Source organism: Mesoplodon bidens (assembly GCF_964165515.1).
Source record: "Mesoplodon bidens genome assembly, chromosome: 17".
Classification (NCBI taxonomy): Eukaryota; Metazoa; Chordata; class Mammalia; order Artiodactyla; family Ziphiidae; genus Mesoplodon; species Mesoplodon bidens.
Window position 1 is genome coordinate 36,969,030 of NC_138174.1, and position 18,451 is coordinate 36,987,480.

General features: G+C 36.7%; 1 pseudogene across 1 annotated transcript in view; it reads right to left on the reverse strand.

The window, feature by feature from the left end:
- Nucleotides 1-17,674, reverse strand: part of LOC308605036 (WD repeat domain phosphoinositide-interacting protein 3-like) — a 91,796-nt pseudogene extending 74,122 nt beyond the window's left edge. The window contains exons 1-2 of the transcript in view: nt 17,606-17,674; nt 17,271-17,378 (exon numbers count right to left, since the gene is read on the reverse strand). The product of the transcript in view is annotated as a WD repeat domain phosphoinositide-interacting protein 3-like (transcript). The remainder of the gene's footprint in view (nt 1-17,270; nt 17,379-17,605) is intronic.
- Between the last annotated feature and the right edge of the window lie 777 nt (nt 17,675-18,451).

An 18,451-nucleotide genomic window follows, 5' to 3' on the forward strand; every position in this document is an offset into this window, starting at 1 on the left:
TCAACTGAGAAGAAGAAAGCAGAACACTAGGCTGGAGTAATAAGGGTAAAGAGAAACACAGAAATTTTAGTTGCAATTTTAAATAGAGGAAGTAAGATATATTAAGGAGAGAGTATATACAGAATAGGTTGCTAAATGGAAGAAGTAAATTGTTAGTTTTTCTTTGAAGTACAAATATAACTGCTACTAACACCACCAACCTTCTCTTCTACCATGTGGAAGAAAATATTTATACAATTTTGAAAATTATCTTGAAGGAGTTGTAATTTATTAGATAATCAGAACTCAATTTAAAGAGACCTAATGTCTAGGTCTAAGCCCTATATTTTATTTATATTTCACTATTTTATCAAGAAAAGAGAGTATAATACCATCTGCTGGTTGCTTCTAAATAGGCAAATGAGTGGTGGAATGTATTTCCAAAAGGAAATTTCAGGAAGAAGAATCTATATGAATAACGAAATGCCAACAATAAAATTATTATAACCTGTCTGTGTTTATTATATAATCCATATAAATATTGTAGTCCTTAAAGACTCTGAGAGACTATCATCAACATAAACTCCTCATCAAAGGGGTTGTGTCTCATTGACTGGGGTACTTCACATAAAATAGGCTCTAAATAAATGTGTGGCAAATGAGTTCACCTCATAACTATTGTTGCTATAGTAGTGAGAAGGAATAGTTTAAATTAATAGCAGGAGTTTAGTGATTTTGTTTTGTTTTTGCTATACTGCTTTGCAAGAAGATAAAATATTTGTAAGAAATCAAGCAACTACAAAATTTTCACTTCATGTAACTGTAACTAAAACCCATGTGTTACAACATATAATATTTGGTTAAAAATATCTTGAAATATACATATACATATACATTATTATAATCTCCAAGGTATATATCTCAATTGTAATATTGATTTATACTATAAAAAGAAAAAAAATGCTTTTCAAATGAGATCAAAATGAATGTTTGGTGCTAACTCACATTATTTAATGCCTTAAAAGTAAGTTGAACAGTGCCTACCTTATATAAAATACACAATGATTGTATTTGTAAGCCACACTTTTCTGACTTCAGCAAGTTTTGAGTTTAAGGGTAACAGGCTTAAATTTTCACACAGATTATCTGTATATTAAGGTTTATTTTAAATAATAACTAATATAAGTTTTAAATATTACATGAAATTGAACACAATTCTGATAATGTAACCTTATATACTGTTTAAAGTTGAGAATAACTATAGTCCTAAATAAAGACTATGTTCTATAAGTCTAGAGAATTTTCCAGAAATTTTCTAAAATAAAAGGTATAGACAACTACTTCCAAAATGCTATACATATATTTCTAGGAAAAAGAGTATATTGGATTGTCTGTATTGTCCTTCATATCTAATATAAAATCACTTAAAATGTACATAATATTACAGTTTTTTATTCCTTTTTTTGAACTTTATTTATTTTTAAAAGTTATTTATTTATTTATTTATTTATTTTTGCAGCATTGTGTCTTCATTGCTAGGTGCGGGCTTTCTCTAGTTGTGGTTAGCGGGGGCTACTCTTCATTGAGGTGCACGGCCTTCTCATTGTGGTGGCTTCTCTTGTTGTGGAGCACTGACTCTAGGTTCACAGGCTTCAGTAGTTATGGCTCGTGGGCTCTAGAGCACAGGCTCATTAACCCTGGCACATGGGCTTAGTTGCTCCGTGGCATGTGGGATCTTCCTAGATCAGGGCTCGAACCTGTGTCCCCTGCATTGGCAGAAATACTGTTAACCACTGTACCACTAGGGAAGTCCCAATATTACAGTTTAAAAATATTCTCACATATTACTTATTTCCATTAACTCTCATGTTTTAACAAATTACCGATGCTATGATGTGACATAACTAGTAATGTCATTACAAATTCAATTCTTTATGCACATAATGATATAAATTATGCTATAAAATATGTTTAAAATTGCAACGGAAACTTTTTTAGTGTTAGAAATCCTTGTGGATGAATAAGAAATGGTAACTGGGAGGGGCTTGGTAGCGGTATATGTTTTCTGAGATAATGATAATATTCTACTTCTTGGCCTGGACATTAAATGAACTGTATACTTACAAGTTTTTGTACATTTACTGATATTGACTTGGGACTTTTCTAGAAGCAGCCAACCAGACTACACTTGTGTGAAGCCCACAGTCAACCTCCTACATATTTGGAACTTCCAAAAGATTTAGCTTCATTATCTTTAATATGTATAAACTGACAAAGAGTTCAAACTATTTGAAAAATATTCTATAATATGAAAAAATAAAACAAATGAAAAGCAGAAAAAAAAACCCTTTGAAACAGAAGCCATGTAAGAAAAATCTCCAAGATGCACATAATTAATATACTCAGGAATATAAGTAAAGCTACTATAATCATACAACAAAGAAAACAGGACCTACACAAAATAAGATCACTCAGTGAACACAAAAATGTAATTAGTAATGAAAAACTCTGTGTGAGGTTTGAAGATCAAGGTGAAGATATCTCCCCAAAAGGCAAGCAAAATACAAATAGATGGGAGGAGCTTCAAGATGACAGAAGAATAAGATGTGGAGATCACCTTCCTCTCCCAAAATACAACAGAAATACATCTACATGTGGAACAACTCCTACAGAACACCTACTGAATGCAGGCAGAAGACCTCAGACCTCCCAAAAGGCAAGAAACTCCTCAAGTACCTGGGTAGGGCAAAAGAAAAATAAAAAACAGAGACAAAAGAATAGGGACGGGACCTGCACCAGTGGGAGGGAGCTGTGAAGGAGAAAAGATTTCTACACATTAGGAAGCCCCTTTGTGGGCAGAGACTGCTGGTGGTGGAGTGGGGGAGTTTCGGAGCCATGGAGGAGAGTGCAGCAAAGGGGTGCAGAGGGCAAAATGGAGAGATTCCCTCAAGGAGGATCAGTGTCAACCAACACTCACCAGCCTGAGAGGCTTTTCTGCTTACCCGCTGCGGCAGGTGGGAGCTGGGAGCTGAGGCTCAGGCTTTGGTTGGATCCCAGAGAGAGGACTGGAGTTGGTTGCATGAACACAGCCTGAAGGGAGCTAGTGCACCACAGCTAGCGTGGAGGGAGTCCGGGAAAATTTTTGGAGCTCCTGAAGAGATAAGAGACTTTTTCTTGCCTCTTTGTTATCTGGTGTGCAAGGAGAGGGGATTAAGAGCACTGCTTAAAGGAGTTCCAGAGATGGGTGTGAGCCACGGCTATCAGCTCGGACCCCAGAGATGAGCGTCAGGCGCTAAGGATGCTGCTGCAGAAACCAAGAAACCTGTGTGCAAGTACAGGTCACTATCCACACCTCCCCTCCCGGGGGCCTGTGCAGCCCACCACTGCCAGGGTCCCGTGATCCAGGGACAACTTCCCTGGGAGAACTCACAGCACGCTTCAGGCCGGTGCAAAGTCATGCCGGCCTCTGCCACTGCAGGCTCGCCCCACATCCATACCCCTCCCTCCCCCAAGCCTGAGTGAGTCAGAGCGCCCTAATCAACTGCTCCTTTAACCCCGTCCTGCCTGAGTGAAGAAAAGATGCCCTCAGGTGACCTATACACAGAGGCAGGTCCAAATTCAAAGCTGAACCCCTGGAGCTGTGCGAACAAAGAAGAGAAAGGGAAATTTCTCCCAGCAGCCTGAGGAACAGTGGATTAAATCTCCGCAAGCAACTTGATGTACCCTGCATCGGTGGAATACATGAATAGACAATGAATCATCCCAAATTGAGGAAGTGGACTTTGGGAGCAACGATATATACATTTTTTCCCCTTTTTCTCTTTTTGTGAGTGTGTATGTGTATGCTTCTGTGTGTGATTTTTGTCTGCATAGTTTTTCTTTTACCATTTGTCCTAGGGTTCTGTCTGTCCATTTTTTTTTACTTAAATTTTTTTTCTTAATAATTATTATTAATTTTTAAATTTTAATAACATTTTACATTTTTACTTTATTTTATTTTATTTTATCTTCTTTCTTTCTTTCTTTCTTTTCTCCCTTTTATTCTGAGCAATGTGGAGGACAGGCTCTTGGTGCTCCAGACAGGTATCAGGGCTGTGCCACTGAGGTGGGAGAGCCAAGTTCAGGTCACTTGTCCACAAGAAACCTCCAAGCTCCAGGTAATATCAAACAACGAAAATCTTCCAGAGATCTCCATCTCAAATCCAAGACCCAGCTCCACTCAACGACCAGCAAGCTACAGGGCAGGACACCCTATGCCAAACAACTAGCAAGACAGGAACACAAGCACAAGCAGTTGCACAGAGGCTGCCTAAAATCATAATAAGGACACAGACACCCCAAAACACACTACCAGACGTGGACCTGCCCACGAGAAAGATAAGATCCAGCCTGATCCACCAGAACACAGGCACTAGTCCAATCTACCAGGAAGACTACACAACCCACTGAACCAACCTTAGCCACTGGGGACAGACACCAAAAACAACAGAAACTACGAGCCTGCAGCCTGTGAAAAGGAGACCACAAACACAGTAAGTTAAGCAAAATGAGAAGACAGAGAAACACACAGAAGATGAAGGAGCAAGGCAAAAATCCACCAGACCTAACAAATGAAGAGGAAATAGGCAGTCTACCTGAAAAAGAATTCAGAATAATGATAGCAAAGATGATCCAAAATCTTGGAAATAGAATGGAGGAAATACAAGAAAGAAACGTTTAACAAGGACCTAAAAGAACTAAAGAACAAACAAACAGAGATGAACAGCACGATAAATAAAATTAAAATTTTTCTAGAATGGATCAATAGCAGAATAACTGAGGCAGAAGAACGGATAAGTGACCTGGGTGATAAAATACTGGAAATAACTACTGCAGAGCAGAATAAAGAAAAAAGAATGAAAAGGGTTCAGGACAGTCTCAGAGTCCTCTGTGACAACATTAAACACACTAACATTTGAATTATAGGGGTCCCAGAAGAAGAAGAGAAAAACAAAGGGACTGAGAAAACATTTGAAGAAATTATAGTTGAAAACTTCCACAGTATGGCAAAGGAAATAGTTAATCAAGTCCAGGAAACACAGAGAGTCACATACAGGATAAATCCAAGGAGAAACACACCAAGACACATATTAATCAAACTATCAAAAATCAAATACAAAGAAAAAATATTAAAAGCAGCAAGGGAAAAAAAAAAACAAAAAAACAAGTAACACATAAGGGAATCCCCATAAGACTAACAGCTGATCTTTCAGCAGAAACTCTGAAAGACAGAAGGGACTGGCATGACATATTTAAAGTGATTAAGGAGGAAAACCTATAACCAATATTACTCTAACCAGCAAGGATCTCATTCAGATTTGATGGAGAAATTAAAAGCTTTACAGACAAGCAAAAGCTAAGAGAATTCAGCACCACCAAACCAGCTTTACAACAAATGCTAAAGGAACTTCTCTAGGCAGGAAACACAAGAGAAAGAAAAGACCTACAATAATAAACCCAAAAGAATTGAGAAAATGATAATAGAAACATACATATTGATAATTACCTTAAATGTAAATGGATTAAATGCTCCAACTGAAAGACATAGTCTGGCTGAATGGATACAAAAACAAGACCCATATATATGCTGTCTACAAGAGACCCACTACAGACCTAGGGACTCATAGAGACTGAAAGTGAGGGGATGGAAGAAGATATTCCATGTGAATGGAAATCAAAAGAAAGCTTGAATAGCAATTCTCATATCAGACAAAATAGACTTTAAAACAAAGACTATTACAAGAGACAAAGAAGAACACTACATAATGATCAAAGGATCAATCCAAGAAGAAGATATAACAATTGTAAATATTTATTCACCCAACAAAGGAGCACTTCAGTACATAAGGCAAATACTAACAGCCATAAAAGGGGAAATCGACAGTAACACAATCACGGTAGGGGACTTTAACACCCCACTTTCACCAATGGACAGATCATCCAAATTGAAAATAAATAAGGAAACACATGCTTTAAATGATACATCAAACAAGATGGATTTAATTGATATTTATAGGACATTCCATCCAAAAACAACAGTATACAAATTTTTCTCAAGTGCTCATGGAGCATTCTCCAGGATAGATCTTATCTTGGGTCAGAAATCAAGCCTTGGTAAAGTTAAGAAAATTGAAATCACATCAAGCATCTTTTCCGACCAGAATGCTATTAAACTAGATATCAATTACAGGAAAATATCTGTAATAAATACAAACACATGGAGGCTAAACAACACACTACATAATACCCAATAGATCACTGAAGAAATCAAATGGAAAATCAAAAAAATACCTAGAAACAAATGACAATGTAAACAAAATGACCCAAAACTTATAGGATGCAGCAAAAGCAGTTCAAAGAGGGACATTTATTGTTATACAAGCCTACCTTAATAAACAAGAAACATCTCAAATAAACAACCTAAACTTATACCTAAAGAAATTAGAGAAAAAAGAACAAAACCCCCCGAAAGTTACCAGAAGGGAAGAAATCTTAAAGATCAGATCAGAAATAAATGAAAAAAGAAATGAAGGAAACAGTAGCAAAAATTAATAAAACTAAATGGTTGTTCTTTGAGAAGATAAAGGAAATTGATAAACCATTAGCCAGACTTACCAAGAAAAAGAGGGCGAAGACTCAAATCAATATAATTAGAAATGAAAAAGGAGAAGTAACAACTGACACTGTAGTAATACAAAGGATTATGAAAGATTACTACAAATAACTCTATGCCAATAAAATGGACAAACTGGAAGAAATGGACAAATTCTCAGAAATGCACAACCTTCTGAGACTGAACCAGGAAGAAATAGAAAATATCAACAGACCAATCACAAGCACTGACATTGAACCTGTGATTAAAAATCTTCCAACAAACACAAGCCCAGGACCATATGGCTTCACAGGAGAATTCTATCAAACATTTAGAGAAGAGTTAACACCTATCCTTCTCAAACTCTTCCAAAATATAGCAGAGGGAGGAACACTCCAAAACTCATTGTACGAACCCACTATCACCCTGATACCAAAATCAGACAAAGTCACAAAGGAAGAAAACTACAGGCCAATATCACTAAGGAACATAGATGCAAAAATCCACCACAAAATACTAGCAAACATAATCCAACGGAACATTGAAAGGATGATATGTAATGATCAAGTAGGGTTTACCCCAGGACTGCAAGGATTCTTCAATATACACAAATCAATCAATGTGATACACCTTATTAAAAAATTGAAGGAGAAAAACCATATGATCATCTCAATAGATGCAGAGAAAACTTTCAACAAAATTCAACACCCATTTATGATAAATACCATCCAGAAAGTAAGCATTGAGGGAATATTCCTCAATATAATAAAGGTCATATATGACAAACCCACAGCCAACATCGTCCTCAATGGTGAAAAACTGAAACCATTTCCTCTAACATCAGGAGCAAGACAAGGTTGCCCACTCTCACCACTATTATTCAACATAGTTTTAGAAGTTGTAGCTATACCAATCAGAGAAGAAAAAGAAATAAAAGGAATCAAAATCGGAAAAGAGGAAGAAAACCTGTCACTGTTTGCAGATGACATGATATTATAAATAGAGAATCGTAAAGATGCTACCAGGAAACTACTAGAGCTAATCAATGAATTTGGTAATGTAGCAGGATGCAAAATTAATGCACAGAAATCTCGTGCTTACCTATACACTAATGAAGAAAATTCTGAAAGTGAAATTAAGAAAACACTTCCATTTACCACTGAAACAAAAAGAATAAAATATCGAGAAATAAAGCTACCTAAGGAGACAAAAGATCTGTATGCAAAAATTTATGTCACTGATGAAAGAAATTAACAGTGATACAAATAGATGGAGAGATATCCCATGTTCTTGGATTGGAAGAATCAACATTGTGAAAATGACTCTACTACCCAAAGCAATCTACAGATTCAATGAAATCCCAATCATACTACCACTGGCATTTGTAACAGAACTAGAACTAAATATTTCCCAATTTGTATGGAAACACAAAAGACCCCGAATATCACAAGCAATCTTGAGAAAGAAAAATGGAGCTGGAGGAATCAGGTACCCTGACTTCAGATTATAGTACAAAGCTACAGTAATCAAGACAGTATGGTACTGGCACAAAACCAGAAATATATACCAATGGAACAGGATAGAAATCCCAGAGATAAACCCATGCACATATGGTCACCTTATCTTTGATAAAGGAGGCAAGAATATACAGTGAAAAAAAGACAGCCTCTTCATTAAATGGTGCTGGGAGAACTGGACAGCTACATGTAAAAGAATGAAATTAGAACACTCCCTAACACCATACACAAAAATAAACTCAAAATGGATTAAAGATCTAAATGTAAGGCCAGACAACATCAAACTCTTAGAGGAAAACATAGGCAGAACACTCTATGACATAAATCACAGCAAGATCCTTTTTGATGCACCTCTTAGAGAAATGGATATAAAAACAAAAATAAACAAATGAGACCTAATTCAACTTAAAAGCTTAAACACAGCAAAGGAAAACATAAACAAGACGAAAAGACAACCCTCAGAATGGGAGAAAATATTCGCAAGTGAAGCAACAGACAGAGGATTAATCTCCAAAACATACAAGCAGCACATGCAGCTCAATATCAAAAAATGAAACAACCCAATCCAAAAATGGGCAGAAGACCTAAATAGACATTTCTCCAAATAAGATATACAGATTGCCAACAAACACATGAAAGAATGCTCAACATCATTAATCATTAGAGAAAAGCAAATCAAAATTTTAATGAGATATCATCTCACACTGGTCAGAATGGCCATCATCAAAAAATCTACAAACAATAAGTGCTGGAGAGGGTGTGGAGAAAGGGAACCCTCTTGCACTTTTGGTGGGAATGTAAATTGATACAACCACTATTGAAAACAGTATGGAGGTTCCTTAAAAAAGTTTAAATAGAACTACCATATGACCCATCAATCCCACTACTGGGCATATACCCTGAGAAAACCATAATTCTAAAAGAGTCATGTACCAAAATGTTCATTTCAGCTCTATTTACAATAGCCAGGACATGGAAGCAACCTAAGTGTCCATCAACAGATGAATGGATAAAGAAGATGTGGCACATACATACAATGGAATATTACTCAGCCGTAAAAAGAATGAAGCTGAGTTATTTGTAATGAGGTGGATGGACATAGAGACTGTCATACAGAGTGAAGTAAGTCAGAAAGAGAAAAACAAATACTGTATGCTAGCACATATATATGGAATAAAAAAAAAAGAAAATAGGTCAGAAGAAACTTGGCGCAAGACGGGAATAAAAATGGAGACCTACTAGAGAATGGACTTGAGGATACGGGGTAGGGGGAGGGTAAGCTGGGTCAAAGTGAGAGAGTGGCATGGACATATATACACTACCAAAAGTAAAATATATAGCTAGTGGGAAGCAGCCACTTAGCCCAGGGAGATCAGCTCGGTGCTTTGTGACCACCTAGAGGGGTGGGATAGGGAGTGTGGGAGGGAGGGAGACACAAGAGGGAAGAGATATGGGAGCATATGTATATGTATAACTGATTCACTTTGTTATAAAGCAGAATCTGATGCACCATTGTAAAGTAATTATACTCTAATAAATATGTTAAAAAATACAAATAGATGAAAAGTAAGGAAGAAAAGATAATTTATTTGTCAGTCTGAGAGCTCCACTAACTAAGTAACAAAAATTATATAAAGAACAATGAAAATATAGCAGAGAAAATCAATTTAGATAATGCAAAATAATTTTAAAGAATTAAAGCACATGGGTTTGAGGATAGAATGGATCTACTATGGGTGAATAAAATAGATGAAAATAAGAATATATGACACTGGGTATAAAAAATACATCCTCAATAATTTTAGGATCAAGGATTTAATGAGAGAAAGAGAGAGGTTTTTCATATAAAATATCAAAATGTCTGGTGATCATAGAAGTTAACAGACAGGGTAGAAATGTCTCAAAAATCAAGAAAAATTACTAAGATCCATGAATTTTACAAACCATCAAATTATCACTTAAGTATAAAGTAAAAATATTGTCAGATAAATAATTTAACTCCATGCATCCTTTACCAGAAAATTACTGGAGTAGTAATTTTTGGAGATTCTCCAGTTGGAGAATCAAGTAAGAAAGTAGGAGATATGAGATCAGGAAAAAGGAGACAAAAGATATGTGAATGGAATCATTGAAATTAAGGCAGTGGTGGATCTCTGGAACACAAATTTGTAGCTGGCCTTGTGACAAACCAAGGCAGTTTGATAAGTTAGAAAGCGCTTGAGAGAGACTTGTTCTTAATAGTGACAGAGAAACACAAACTCACTCACATACACAAACATACATATTTGGGAGTGTTTTATAATAAGTTAATTATAAATATATAGAAAATCAAACAAATGGAACAAAAAGATGAGTATTGTATCCAGAAAAAAAAAATGATTCTCATACACAAAAATAAGCTCATAATGGATTAAAGACCTAAATGTAAGGCCAGAAACTATCAATCTCTTAGAGGAAAGCATAGGCAGAACACTCTATGACATAAATCACAGCAAGATACTTTTTGACCCACTTCCTAGAGAAATGGAAATAAAAATAAAAATAAACAAATGGGACCTAATGAAACTTCAATGCTTTTGCACAGCAAAGGAAACCATAAACAAGACCAAAAGACAGCCCTCAGAATGGGAGAAAATATTTGCAAATGAAACAACTGACAAAGGATTAATCTCCAAAATTTATAAGCAGCTCATGCAGCTGAATAAGAAATCAAACAAACAATCTAATCCAAAAATGGGCAGAAGACCTAAATAGACATTTCTCCAAAGAAGGCATACAGATTGCCAACAAACACATGAAAGGATGCACAACATTACTAATCATTAGAGAAATGCAAATCAAAACTACAATGAGATATCATCTCACAGCAGTCAGAATGGCCATCATCAAAAACTCTAGAAACAATAAATGCTGGAGAGGGTGTGGAGAAAAGTGAACACTATTGCACTGCTGGTGGGAATGTGAATTGATATAGCCACTATGGAGAACAGTATGGAGGTTCCTTAAAAAACTACAAATACAACGACCATATGACCCAGCAATCCCACTACTGGGCATATACCCTGAGAAAACCATAATTCAAAAAGAGTCATGTACCAAAATATTCATTTCAGCTCTAAATACAATAGCCCGGAGGTGGAAAGAACCTAAGTGCCCATTATCGGATGAATGGATAAAGGAGATGTGGCACATATATACAATATAATATTACACAGCCATAAAAAGAAATAAAATTGAGCTATTTGTAATGAGGTGGATAGATCTAGAGTCTGTCATACAGAGTGAAGCAAGTCAGAAAGAGAAAGACAAATACCGTATGCTAACATATATATATGGAATTTAAGAAAAAAAAAGTGTCATGAAGTACTTAGGGGTAAGACAGGAATAAAGACACAGACCTACTAGAGAATGGACTTGAGGATATGGGGAGCGAGAAGGGTAAGCTGTAACAAAGCGAGAGAGAGGCATGGACATATATAAACTACCAAACGTAAGGTAGATGGCTAGTGGGAAGCAGCCGCATAGCACAAGGAGATCAGCTCGGTGCTTTGTGACCACCAGGAGGGGTGGGATAGAGAGGGTGGGAGGGAGGGAGATGCAAGAGGGAAGAGATATGGGAACATATGTATATGTATAAGTGATTTTTTGTTATAAAGCAGAAACTAACACACCATTGTAAAGCAATTGTACTCCAATAAAGATGTAAAAAAAAAAAAGAAAAGAAAACCTATTTAATTTTGTCTAGATGCTTGTTAAAAAAATGATTCTCAGAGAAAGAGAGTCATAATATAGCATATGTCCACATGTCAACTGATGGTGAGGAGATAAGAGAAATATAACTGATATCACTTTTTTTCTAAGTGGAGAGTCCACTATCTTTTGAAAAGTGAATTATGCTTCTTAATAAATCAAACAGTGCAATACAAGTATGTTATTTAGATATATAGAACAAATGTAGAAATAATTTAAAGGAAATGGAAATGATGACCTCTGATGGTAGACATAAGAGGATGTCTATTTTCTGGTAACAATGTTTTGAATTTTTTGTTGTTATTGTTAATCTGTGAATACACAGAACTTTAATGGTATTTTAAAATAATATTGATAATAATACTTAAGCATATTAGGAATCATGGAACTTCTCTTAAGTATAATAGGAATCATGGGAGATCATAGGTCAATTTCTTATTTATCAGAGGGGGCAGTTGATGCTCTCAAAAGAGCTCATGTTTTAGAACAATATAATGGCTTAGCTAGGATAATAATAGAAAGTTTTGGGCTACAGGTTGGTGCTTTTTCCGAGAGAAAGTGTTTTTTTTGTTTTGTTTTTTCCCTAGTACAAACATTCAGCAGTATGTTTCCACATATATATGTAATTAATAGAAATTTTCATTTCATTATCAACATAAAATATGAGTCACTCAATTTTACTACATGATATATTGTAAATATATTTTCCTTACAGCTTAAAAATAACAAGATAAATACCACAAGAATAAATTCATCTCATCCAGAGAACTGCACCTGTAGAATTCATGAGGAGGAACATTCTATGGCTCAAGTTGGCTCTTTAACACAGAATTCCATAAGCTTTCCAGTTTTTGGTTAGTTATGTCACATGAGTAAGAAGTCGATTGTGGAAAAAGGCACATATGTGCATGCACACAAAACTTCTATTACATTCTGTATTTAGAGCTTTATTCTCATCTTTCATTTAAGGCTTGGTGTTTCCAAGGTAGTAAAACATAATTTCTGCTTTCCTAGATAAGTAAATCCTTCTTTCAAGGGATATTGCTTAATCTTATTCTTTTAATACCACCTTTGGCGTGCTTTCTCAATTTAGAACTGGCAAACCAGAGGCCTATGGGTATTTCTGGATTCACTGATGATAAACACCAGAATTAAATAGTGTTTCACTTATACATGATTACCTTGAAGAACATAACCCTCCAAGTAATGAATAGAAGAGATGCAATCACAATTTAACATTTTCAAGGCAATGTTACAGGCTAGTCCCTGGGGTGTAGAGTTTTGTTTAAATTGGGCTTATTATCAACAATGAGAGGCTTCAATTTAGAAAAAAAATGCAAACTGTATCTTCCCATAATTTCCATGATAGTCATTAAAATTCCAAATCCTTTGTTTTGAAATGGGACAAATTATCTATGATTTACAAAGGAAAGACCTGGTATGGGGGAAGGTGGAGCAAGAAGGACAAAGCTAAAGATACCATGACTTTATTGACTTTATTAAAAGAATCCATCATAAATCATCTAGACCAGGTGTCCCCATTCCAGGGTTGTGGACCGGTACTGGGTTCCTGTTAGGAACTGGGCTGCACAGCAGGTGAGTGAGCTAAGCTTCATCTGCCACCCCCCATGGCTCCCCATCGCTTGCATTACTGCCTGAACCATCTCCCTCAACCCCCACCCCCATCTTGGAAAAGTTGTCTTCCACGAAACTGGTCCCTGGTGCCAAAAATGTTGGGGACCACTGATCTAGACCATTTAAACTATTATTCAACCTACAGATCTTTTTTTATTGTTGATAGGAGCAAGTTATAAGTGACAGTAAGTGAAATGTTTAAATGAAATGAAATGGATATAAGCAGAAATATGACTTTCTTTATTTAAAAAAAAGGGAAGCAGAAAAGTTTGTGCACAATTAATTTAGCAAAAATAATTATTTTGTTTTCTTTACATGTATTACTTCTTTGTTAATGATTTTGTAATTATAAAAATATATCATTCAAAAATGATAATAGCTTTTCTTCCTTTACATTTATTAATCTCCTGAATAAAGTTGTTTATTTTAATTTGGGGAATTAATTAATTGTACTGTGTGCTACCTATAATGTAGAGGTACACTTTACAGAAAATCATTTGACATAAATGAATAGGCAGCTGTAATTTTGTCATTGACAAGACTTTTGGCTATAATCCTGTTAGCTAGGAGAACATTTGCATTTCTAAGAACAAAACTCTCTTTCCTACAAACCACGACACTCAAATGTCATAACCTGCTAAATGCGTGAAGAGTCTGTCACTGTTACATACATGTGTAAAGCTAATAACAAATGATAGTGCCCTTTTTTGAGAGTCACAAATATTAATACTTTCACCATTATACCTCATAACAAAGAGAAAATTGCACTCTGCACCTTGAGACCAGACTTCTTTATTAGTACTATGGTTTATTCAGGATGAGCTAAAATAGATTTTCCACTAATGAATTCTACAGGTCAATTCTTCTAGCTTCTGGGCACTACATTCCTTCTTATATAAAAGCTCAATTCTCAGTTAAAACCCAGTCCAGTAAACATGTGGAAATCATTCAGGAAATAGATTGTGATTTTTTTTTAAAGCAGATCACTTCAAAGCTATTGATGTTTGAACTATCATTGCTTGACAATTTTAAATGTATTTCACTTTTTAGAGTTCCAATTGACATTATCATAGCAAGTTAGACTAAGATTGTTCCTGCTTATGCTGTTCTACCTATAAGGTCTAATTTTTTCTTGTAATTGTTGATCAAAGCAAAATATAAAATGCATGTTACCTTGAAATGGGCTTGTTATCAGTGCACTAAACTTGCCTGTATCTGAGAGATGTTTTGAAGTGGAATTTGTTATAGCTGAATCTCTTTTTAATTTTAAGTAAAGAAATATGCTTGACTCTATCTATATCTATATCTATATCATCTATATCTATATCTATCTATCTATATATTCCACAGGGGAATATTATAGGTCTTAATTTTAGACAGCAACTAAACTAAATCATTGGACAAAGCAACGACAGAGATCTTTATGTATTTTGTGGTTCCCTCTCTACATCGTGCAGGTCCCGTCCCTCTCCTTTTGTCTCTGTTTATTCTTTTTTCTTTTGCCCTACCCAGGTATGTGGGGAGTTTCTTGCCTTTTGGGGGGTCTGAGGTCTTCTGTCAGCGTTCAGTAGGTGTTCTGTAGGAGTTGTTCCACGTGTAGATGAATTTCTGATGTATCTGTGGGGAGGAAGGTGATCTCCGTGTCTTACTCTTCCGTCATCTTCCTGCCTTCCTCATTTTCCTTTATGTTGACACATTTTCTAGATAAAAGGCTGAATATGGATAGCTCAAATTTTCATAGTTTGTATGCTAAAGTTATAAAATTCCAAATACACACAAAAAAATAAAAACATAAAACCAAATGTAACTCGATGAATCTCCTTGCATTTCCAGGAGATAAATTCCAATTGGCCTAAGTCGTGTCAACTTTCTACCATTACCAAGTCAACTATAGTCATGGGATAAGGTTCTATAATGAAATGTGAGCCCTAGGGGTTCTGTCTTATAATAACAGTAATTTTCTATGGAAAAATATGCATACATGCTATGTGAACTATTCTAGTAAACTTGTATTATTTTCCATGAAATTGATAATTTACAACTGTAAGTTATATATCACAAGAATTGGTCAAATTAAGTATATAAATGAAGTACAAAATATATTTATCATTTCTATATAGCAAAAGTTTGTTGACAAAAATCTGATACTTGCTAAATGTTTGTTTTAATTAGGAGAATGTTTAGATATAGGAAATTATGTCTACTTTTATTTGGTGAATTCTTCTGGAGGCAAACACATAGCCAGGCCACATTTAAGTTTTATGAACGAATGTTGGAATACACACAGGGATTGAGTATGCATTCAGGAATAGGTAAAAGAGATATATGTTCCTTCTCATCCCAAATTCTAGGTAGAGCCTTATTTAGTAAAATATATCAAGGGTACAACACAGATATTATATATGGGTATGAAATATGAATGATCGATTCTGATCTGCTTCAGTGAAATCATTTGCATATTTATAGCTAAAAAACTGTATGTACTTGCATGTACCAAAGACTAATATATGTCAGGAAAAGCTATACTCTTAAGATTTATAAAATTCATTTTTTCAGATTACATGATTTCATCCATTTTGATTTGCTCCTTTTGATACATAAAAATCATAGTATTAATTAATATTAATAATAATAGTCAACTACCAGAGTATTATTTCATTTTGAGATAGACTACAATAGAACTTAGTCTGAGGTAGATACTGACTAGATACAATTCTCCAATGTTTTAAATGGTCAATGCTTACTCTTACTGCTTGTAATTTAAAGTTTGTTAGTGAGTCACCTCCTGAAAGGAAATTTTTTAAAATGTTTCTTCAAGTTTTAAGACATCCTTCTTAAAAATTGTAGACTGCCATGCCTCCACCATTGTAGAATAAATATTATATGAAGGGAAAGAAGTGTATTGTTAGGAGAATAGAATTTTAGAAAATACGCTTTTATTTTTATTTCTACCATCTACTAGCTGAAGGGCATAAGGCAAGTAATTTTAAGCATCTCGGGTTCAATTTCCTCATAAGTAACGTGAAAGAGAGTAGACCCCCCCAAGGTCCTATCCAATTCCAACATTTAAAGATCTAGGAATAGCCATGACTAGGATAGAAAGGGAAGTTTTAGAAATAATGGAAATAAGAAGGAAATAAAGAGCACAGGTTGAAGAACACAAGAACACATTCTGCAAAATGTTCAGGTTGTGAAAATGTGTTGTTTTGTATATCAGAACTCAAGAGTTATACATGATCCTGAATCAATGGCAATAATTAGAAGAGACAAGTTCTAACCACAACACTGATATGGAAATTAAAGTGTAATAAAAATTAAGTAGCATAAATCTGCCTGTATCGCCCAAGAAATTTAAAACTAAGATGAGATGAGTCAAGATGGTGGAGCAGTAGGATGTGAAGTTCCTCTCTCCCCACAAATGCCTCAAGGATACATCTAGGAATGGAAGAATTCTCACAGAGCACCTCCTGAACACTAGCAGAGGGCCTTGGGCACCTAAAAGATCAAGACAATCCCCGCATATCTGGGTAGGAGGAAAGAAAGAAGGAGGGAAAAGGAAGAGGAGAGGAAGTGGGATGAGACCTGTGCCCCTGGCGGGGAGCTAAAGGAGAGGAGAGGTTCCCACATCTGGGGAAGCCACCTCACCAGCAGGGAGATCATTTGGGACAGAAGGGAAGTTTCGAGCACTATCAGAGGAGAGTGCAGCAACTAGTCTGTGGCATGCAGGACAGAGTGAGAAGTACACAGATGGTCTTTACCACAGCCTTGCATGCCCCAACCTGAGAGGTGTGTCTGCTGGTGTGGATGGGAGCTGGGTACTGAAATGTGGGTTTGAAGAGCAGCCCCGGGGAGGAGAGTGCTGTTGGCTGTAAAGAGACAGTGTGAAGGGACAGGAGTGAGGAAATTCGCAACCAGGAATGCTCGTGAGGAAACGTGGACCGCCATAGAAGCAAAATGCCATTGTTGAGTGATGCGCAAAGGGCAGGGCCACATATACAGCATCTCTCCCCATGCACCAGCCCCTGCCTCTCTGAGCAAGAGAAAGGGCTCTTGCTTGGGCACTCTTGCAACTCTTGCAACCCTGGCAGCTGACCCCTCTTCCTCTACACCATGTCCCCACTTTGGCAGACTTTCGCATGCCCCAGGCTGCTGCCTCCTCCATACCCGCTCCTTGCCAGGGTAGACTCCTGTGCTCTGAGGCAGACTCAGGAGCAGACCCCTGTGGGTGGCCCACAAGCAGAGGTGGGACTGAAACTACAGCTGAGCCCCAGGTGCAGTGAAACTAAGGGAAAAAAACTGAAATCTCTCCTTGCTACTGTGCAACCATGGTATTGACACCCCCATGACTGGCTTTGTAAGCTCAGCACCTGCAGAACATATGAATGGACAATGAGTGATCCCACAGCCAAGACATTCTATACTTTAGCAGCTGTAGACTTTGTGCACACATACACATGGGGGTAGGGCCAGGCCAGAGTCTGAGCTTCCCCCATAACGCCCACAGCAGGTCCAGATCCAGGAGTACTGAAATCCCAGGACCTGGCTTCAGTGGATCTATGATATGGCCTGGTGAAAACAGTGCCTGAGAGACAGCCTGGCCAATAGGTTGCATACCCATGGTTAAGGTGGGGCCAAGTGCAGTGGAAATAAGAGTAAAATCTGAGAGCTTGCACAATGGGTGAAATGTGACACAACAGAACACACCCACAGGTGAACAGCTCCAGAGGAGGAATACTGAGCAGCTTCTCTCCCAGTAGGAGGGTTCCAATCCAACCTACCTTGCACTACAGATCAGAAACACAGCTAAGAAACAAATCTGGGGGCCTCTACTCCAATAAGAGGGAACTGACCCCACCCATGACAGGGCAGTGACACCCACAGAACAGGGGGCCCTGCTCAATATCCAGTGCAGGCTCCAGTCACCACAACATCAGTCACA